At 42.1% G+C, this 7,573-nt stretch overlaps 1 protein-coding gene across 5 annotated transcripts in view; it reads left to right on the top strand.

Moving 5' to 3' along the window:
• The first annotated feature begins 1,096 nt into the window (after window positions 1-1,096).
• CDC42SE2 (CDC42 small effector 2) overlaps window positions 1,097-7,573 on the top strand; it is a 93,393-nt gene continuing 86,916 nt past the window's right edge. For 3 of the 5 annotated variants that reach the window (XM_037739937.1, XM_017532139.1, XM_017532138.1), the window contains exon 1: window positions 1,097-1,269. The gene's annotated coding sequence lies outside the window, so the exon portion shown is untranslated. The remainder of the gene's footprint in view (window positions 1,270-7,573) is intronic. The other 2 variants (XM_017532142.2, XM_017532141.2) reach the window with 1 other exon arrangement.

Here is a 7,573-nt window from a genome sequence, read left to right as displayed (position 1 = left end):
ATTGTTACAAGGTGGGAGGTGTCATGGGAAGAAGGAAAAAGAGCAAGGTAGGAAAGATTGAGAATTTTTTTTTGGAAACAGGTCTCATTCTGTCACCCAAGCTGGAGTACAGTGGCCTGATGATGGCTCACTTAACCTCAAACTCTTGACCTCAGCCTCCAGAGTACCTGGGACTATAGGCAGGCACCACCACACCAAGCTAATTTTTTTTTTTGGGGGTGGGTGGGTAGGGACAGGATCTCGCTATGTTGCCGAGTCTGTTCTCTTTCGAAGGTACAACCAACAAGCTTTCTTGACAGATTGTAAGTGAAAATGAGAATATGAGACGAGTTATGGATGATATAAAGTTTTTGGCCTGAGCAACTAGAAATCCTCGCCATCATCCTAGAAGGAGAAGATCACATATTACTTATTCGAAGTAGCACAGGTTTGAGAGCTTACTTCAGTCGTATTAATACTCTTTCTTTATACTTTTGACCTCACGATAAAGTTTTGTGGGCCTTTTGGTGGAGTAATGGCTGCTAGATAAGGCACTCATGTTTCTGCTTTGGGAGATATGTAAAATACACACCTAAAGAAGTCACAGCAGTCTAGTCACGTGTAATTTTGACCCATTTCAAATGCCAGGTGGATGTTCTCAGCCTTAAATTGTTAATGACTGATTCAACGATTCTGACTTTTACATGAAAAACCAGTGGTCTGAGGATGAGCTCATAAGATACCTCTCGTCCCACAACCGCTTAGCACCCACCCACCCTCGATTGGGCGCGACCACCGCCCCACAATGTGCTCAGACAGCGCCCCTCCGCGCGGATGTCCGCGGCCCGGGCCGGGGTGGCAAGGGGCTCCCGCCCGCTCCCGCCCGCTCCCGCCCAGGTTTGGTCGCCATCTTTCCGAGCGTCCTTTCCCGCGCGTGCTTCAGCCCGGCCCTCAAATTCCTAACCCGCGAGGCTCGAAACCTGGGGGTCCCATCGCCTGCTGGCCGACCCGCCCATCCCGGAGGTACGGCTGGGGCGGGGCCGGGGCCGGGGGCGGGGCCACCGCGGCGGCTGCTGCAGCTGCGCAACGGCGCCCGCCCCTTCAGCCGCTTTGGGGGCGCGCGCCGCTTCTCGCTCCGCCCACTCCGCGCGCGAGCCTGAGCGGGGAGGGGGAGCCAGGAAGCTGCGAGCGCGTCGGGCAGCGCAGCTGTAGGCGTGGGGGCGGCAGGAACCGCGGAGCCGGCGCTGAGAGGGGCTGCGGCCGGAGCGGGCGGCGGAGACAAAGACGACGGTGAGTGCAGTGCCAGCCCCAGTCGCGCGTCGGCCCTCAGGCCTCGCCCTCTCGGCCCCTTGGGCGGGGTCCCGAAGCCCCGAACCCTCGTCCCTGAGGGCTCTGGGGTGAGCGCGGCCCGGCCCTGCCAGCCGCGCGCTGCGGGCTGTGGGCAGAGCCTGCGGCTCCATTTTCAGGTCTGGGCGAGGTCCTCATGCCCTAGGACCCTGCCTTTGGTTTTTCTTCCATTCCCTCTGAGGAATGGTTACACACTCAGTTCAGAATTCACCGCAGGCGGACTGCTGAGGCAGCCAACTGACCGCCTGATGTGAAATGAAAAGACAGACCCCCTCCCCCCAACTTTTCAGGTCTGGAAGTCGGGAGGGTGGTGCGAGGGGCGGGCGGGGAGGGCCCGGGATCTCTAGGCGAGGGTTTCAGGGATCGGGGACACCTGGCTCCCGAGCCCGGACTCTCGGCTGAGGCGCCCGACGCGTTCCGCCCTCTGGTCATGCGGCTGTTCGCCCCGAGCCCTGGGCGTGAAACCCCTTGGCCACCTAGTCGCGGGAGCTGAGCTACTCTTACAGGTTGTTTTACCCTGCGCTTGCTGCTTCACTTGCGATTTTAGGCACAGGTGTGGTAGGTAGCGGCTCCCTGATGCCGCATTAACAGCTGAAAAAGAGCCCCGATCCGCTGACTTCACTGTGTGAGACAACATTGGGGATTCCTCTTTAGCTTGCAGTTATTTTAAATGATGAGCTTTTTAAGGGGAATTTTGGGGGGTGATACGCAGTTTACAAATTTTAAATGGTTTGTTGAAGGGTCTGGCTTCTAGTACGTGCTCAGTAAAGTGTTTGTTGAATGAATGAACCTTGAAGCATCGGACAAAGCTTATCTCACATCTAGTAAAATTTAGGCACATATACCCTCTTGACTGATAAAGGAAAGAATATCGGCAAACAACATATATTTTTGATGCACGTTTGTTTTTGGTTTTCACCCTACATAACATACTGTTGATGAACAGTCGGTTCTTACTCTCAATACTATGAACATAGAAAATATGTATCAAATGTGGATTTTCTTTTTTGATTTGAGAGAAGTTGGTATACATTTTGTTTCTTAAAAACAGGCCTTATTTTTAATCTTTAAAAATAATGGAGAAGATAAAGAGGTAGTGAGATTCTATTTGACACCCAGCTTTCTGTTCATTATGAATAAAGAAGTTAATATGTTTTTGAGAAGGGATTGCGGTATGGTCTTGCTGCTTTTTTAGCGAGGGAGAACTCTAAATTTAGGGGGAAAATTAATGTTGCATTAATACAATAAAATGTCACCATTTACTCAACAGATACTCATTAAGCACCTGTTATGTGCAGAGACCTGTGGTGCATACTGTTTCTGGGCACAAGCAAAATCCACAGTTATCCTTTTCTTAAACTTGAATGTAAAGTTCTTTCCTTATTATTGATGCCGCAAGTTAGAACTGTCTTAAACCCCTAGTGGCTATTTAAGTTGGGAAAGATGGCAGGTGAACTGCAGGAAGTGTAAATTCATAACTGTCTTTAAAGGTTAATAAGTAACTTTGTACAGCTAAGATTATTGGATTAAGCTTTTATATTGTAAGTTTAATAGAATCTGTCTACTTTTTAAAATGAAAGGAGGAAGACATTTAATAAACTAGCATTTTTATTCTCTCCCTTGCCCCTGTTAGACTTTGGTACAGTGTATTTATTGACGGATAATGTCCTTCTGATTCTATTTTCTGTAAATAATCTTTGCAATAACATTTTCTGTTTTTAAAAATCTCTGAAGATAAACAGTGGATTCCTTTCTATAAGAAATGTTTTAAAATAAAGTTCCATTTCAGGAATTTTATTTTGTCCTTGTATTCACCATTTACAAATTAATGTATAAACTTGATAGTGCTGAAAAGGGCAGGGCTATTAGTAATAATTTGAGGTTCCATATGTGGACTTATCCATGAGTATTGCAACACTGATAAAACTGCTGACTAAAAAGAGGATGAGATTTGCAGTTTTGCATTTATTCTGAACATAAGGTTGCATTGCCTATTTTAATCTATTTATGTATGTTTAAAAAGCAGTAATACTTTATTTACTTCAGGAATCAGACTAATGTGCTCCAAAGTCAGTCTTGATCATTATGAAATAATGTAGATTATTAATTTTTTTTTTTTACACTTAGCTTTGGAATTTAAGTGGACCCTTTGTTAATGCTTATAATACTTAATACATTGTTAAAGATAATGTGTACATTCAGATAGAACTTTCAGATTTTGGACTTCCTGGCTATTAGCTTTTTTTTTTTTTTTTTTTTTTTTTTGAGATGATGTCCGCTCTGTCACCCAGGCTGGAGTGCAGTGGCAAAATCTAAGCTAACTGCAACCTCCACCGTTGGGGCTCAAGCTATTCTCATGCCTCAGCCTCCCATGTAGCTAGGATTAAAGACATGCACCACTACGCCCTAATTTTTGTATTTTCAGTAGAGAGGGGGTTTCTCCATGCTGGCCAAATAGGTCTCGAACTCCTGGTCTCAAGTTATCTGCCTACTTTGGCCTCCCAAAGTGCGTTATTAGCTTTTTATATTGTTTCTAGGAATAATAAGGAAAATAATCCTTCAAATTTTAGTTGTGATACTTTCTGTTTAAATGTATATTTAAATGTACATTTAAGTTTTCTTTAAATGTATATTTCTGGGAGGAAGAGTTAGTTGACAGTGTACCACTGACAGTCTGGTGTTGAAGAGAAACCTAATTGTAAATAGTAATAGTGATGATAAAGAACAATGTAAGCAAGGTGTGATGTGTTAAGTAAAAAGGGTTTGGCTGTTTTTTTTTTTTTTTTTTTTTTGTAAGCTCATCATCAGAATTCTTGACAATCACCAGCTTCGACAGCTTAAAATATATTTTTCCAAGAAATGGGAACGCATAGTGAGTTTTTTTTTTTGTACCTTAAAAATACTAGTAAGTGTTTTCCAAGTATTATTCCTTCCTTGGAGTAGTTCATAAGTGTTTTGAGACTAAATAAATTTCACGATTATCTTGTTTTATAATTGCTGGAGTATTTGAAATGTTGGTGTTTTCTTCATCAGGGTATGTGTGTCTGTTGGGGAGAGGGTAGTTCATTTTTTTTGTAAGAGCGTTTAGAATGATTTAGAAAGCATTTCTTTTTCCTCAGATGTAATTAATAAAGTGATTAAGAATGATACTAACATGGCATATTGCAGCTGTGCTCATTTGCCTGTAGATTGTGAGCGTTTTAATTAAAAAAATGTTTATTTAAATCAACTAATTTATCACATTATTTTCTGGGATAGGCTGCTATTATGTTTTTAAGTCCCAGTGGTCTTTTTTTAAAATCATGAAAGAGTTTATTTAGGTTCCTCACCTGCTTTAAGATGAGTCTGAGATATATTAAGGTTTTATAAGATTTTTTCACAATTAAAAATGCATATTGGTGGCTGGGCGCGGTGGCTCACGCCTGTAATTCCAGCACTTTGGGAGACCCAGGTGGGCGGATCACCTGAGGTCAGGAGTTGGAGACTTGCCTGGCCAACATGGCAAAACTCTGTCTCTACTAAAAGTACAAAAATTAGCCGGTCGTGGTGGTGGGAGCCTGTAATCCCAGCCACTCAAGAGGCTGAGGTAGGAGAATCGCTTGAATCTGGGAGATGGAGGTTAAAGTAAGCTGAGATTGCACCAGTGCACTGCAGCCTGGGCAGCAAGAGTAAGACTCCATCTCAAAAAAAAAAAAAAAAAAATGCTTATTGGTTTTGATCTGCCATATTCTTATTCTCATTCTTATTCTCATTCTTATTCAGTTTTCTTGAATGAAATGTTTTCACTTTTTATTGAATATTGAATGTTAGTAATGTCTGTCTCAGAGGGGAACATTATAGTTTCCCTGTGCCTTCTAGAGAGGAACTTAACCATATGCTTATTCTTAATACTTACTTGCTAGTTAGGTGAGGGCATTTTTTTCTGATTATTTTCATACTACCTGGAAAAACTTGGAATTTAGCTTTTTAATTATTAATTTTGTGGATCCTGCTACCTCAGTTCAAAGCTTAAGTGTACTTGAATCTTTCTATAATGCTAACAAATAATGAACAGTGCAGGATTTAGCTGAGACTGCTCTGGGCCCCCATTCCAAAGGGAGTTCCTGAATTAAAATGCCAGAGAGACTTGGTAATAAGTTGTCTTTATCCTGACATTGTAAAGTACCTGTAAATGTATTTTAGTCAAATGGACTACTGTGGTAAAACATACTCCCTCTTTTTCCTAGAAAGTATTAGGTAAGTTCATATTAAATCTAGGTACCTTTGAAAGTGACTAAATGATGAGCCCTGATATATCTGTTTTGTTGCTTACCCACTTAGAAACTCATGCTATGATTTTATATGAAATCTGCATGATTGAATTTTTATATCTTGTACTAAAACATAAAATTAATGGCTGGGCATGGTAGCTCACGCCTGTAATCCCAGCACTTTGGAAGGTCAAGGTGGGCAGATCACCTAAGGTCAGGAGTTCGAGACCAGCCTGGCCTGTGAAACCTTGTCTCTACTAAAAATACGAAAATTAGCGTGGTGATACACGCCTATAATCCCAGCTATTTGGGAAGCTGAGGCAGGAGAATCACTTGAACCCAGGAGGCAGAGGTTGCAGTGAGCTGAGATGGTGCCCCTGGACTCCAGCCTGGGCGACAGAGCAAGACACTGTCTCAAAAAAAAAAAAAAAAAAAAAAAAAAACCCAAATTATTTTTGTTTCATTTGACTTAATAAAAAATCGACTTTCACTTTTTGCTTGGTAAAGCAAAAATGGATTTTGACTACATTCAGCGTTGTGTATATTTTACACCCTATGTATAGTGGGAGTTTATGGGTATCTGTGGAACTTGATAAGGTTTAAGGAGAAAACAACACTCACTGTGCCTCCAAAACACTCTCTGTAGATTAAGTCTTCTTCTGCTTCTAGATGAGCTCTTAGCATGATCAGATAGCTTTTTAAGTCACTTTTAGGTAATAAAAAGTCTTCTGGTCACTTGTCAATAATAGTCTTATTTTAGTCATTAGAAGGTACAGTATAGTAGTGTTCAAACTCTACATTTCAGAACTTTTCTTTGGCTCAAAACTGCTTTGAACCTAGAAGCTTATTTTGGAGGAAGAGTCCTAGTTGGCTTCTTTTACTTTGCCAGATCCTCTTCAATGTGGTATCCTTTACCACTTCAGGATGCAGCTCAGTGGAGAAAATATTTGGGGGTGGGAGGGAGGGTGGGGGAAGGTATAGTTTTATTGTGGCTCATCTGTGATCTGGCATTTTTGCCTTCTGATTTGGCCAGGTTGCACAAAGCTGACTCTTTCTTCAGGAGTGCTGAAAATAGTTGAGGATTCTATGTCTGGGAACCTTCAGCTATAATTCCTGTGATACAGTTCTTCCCCAACTTCAGTTTAGCCTTCCAGTCTCCTTCATCTTGAATGCATACTTTGCCCAAGGTGAGATTTTTCTTTAGTTTTTTAGATAGGTAACATTTTAACCAGAACTGCCCATGCTTTATTAAGGATATTTCATAGACATAATTTCAGTAATTCCACTGGATTTCAATATCCTGTGTTAACAACTCCTTTCATAAAATACAGGAGACCCTCCAGATCAGCAGGTTTCACATCTGAGGATTCAACCAGCCATGTATCAAAAATATTTAAAAAGAAAAAACAGAACAACAAAGTAAAAAGCTACAGTATAACAACTATATGTGGCATTTACATTTTATTAGGTATACATAGTCTAGAGATGATTTAAAGTATACAGGTGAATGTGTCTAGGTTATATTCAGATACCATGCCATTTTATGTATGTAAGGGACTTGAGCGTCTGGGGATTTGGGAGGGGGCGGGGTTCCTGGAATCAATCACCCATGCATACCGAGGAATGGCTGTAAAAGCCCTCTTCAACAGTACTTCTGTATGTCTGCGATCTGTAATCCATTGCTGCTGCCATCTCTTTGCTGTTCCAAGACCACCTCCTTCCACGTCCTCACTTATTTATCCTGCCATAAACCTATGGTCCACTATTATAATTTTTACTTTTCATACATATTCAGCTCCCTTGCAGCACTCTTCTATTGTAATTCAGCTGGCCAAACCTCCACTCTTTGTATACACTTCTCCATCTGTTCCAACCTACACCGGGGTAGTTGAGCATCCTTTGAGGAAAACACACACAAGCTGACCCGGCTCTCCCTTTAAATTCATGACCACTGACCTAAGGAGAGTCCTTTGTGCTGCTGGTCCTTTTTTTTTTTT

The sequence above is a fragment of the Cebus imitator genome, unplaced genomic scaffold, assembly GCF_001604975.1.
Source record: "Cebus imitator isolate Cc_AM_T3 unplaced genomic scaffold, Cebus_imitator-1.0 Scaffold76, whole genome shotgun sequence".
NCBI lineage: Eukaryota > Metazoa > Chordata > Mammalia > Primates > Cebidae > Cebus > Cebus imitator.
This window is presented reverse-complemented; position numbering and strand designations above follow the sequence as displayed.